The sequence below is a fragment of the Eimeria mitis genome, genomic scaffold (assembly GCF_000499745.2).
Source record: "Eimeria mitis Houghton genomic scaffold, Emh_scaff1557, whole genome shotgun sequence".
Lineage (NCBI taxonomy): Eukaryota > Apicomplexa > Conoidasida > Eucoccidiorida > Eimeriidae > Eimeria > Eimeria mitis.
In genome coordinates this window covers 2,192-2,500 of record NW_013569770.1, presented here as the reverse complement: position 1 = coordinate 2,500, position 309 = coordinate 2,192, and positions in this window count along the sequence as shown.

Genomic DNA, 309 nt, shown 5'->3' with positions numbered 1-309 from the left:
CGTAGTAAGCCGCACCTTGCAGCACTTAGCTGTAGCCAGCTGTAGCTAGCTGCAGCCAGCTGTAGCTAGCTGTGGCTAGCTGTAGCCAGCTGTAGCTAGCTGTGGCTAGCTATAGCTAGCTGTAGCTAGCTGTGTGTGGGGACTCAAACCCAGCGGTAGACAGCCAGCTAGCCGGCTGCAGCAGAATACTTTTGTTAAGGAGCTAGAAGATACTGTGCTGCATGTAGCGAGCTAGCCACGGCTAGCCACAGCTAGCCACAGCTAGCCACAGCTAGCCACAGCTAGCTACAGCTAGCTACAGCTGGCCAC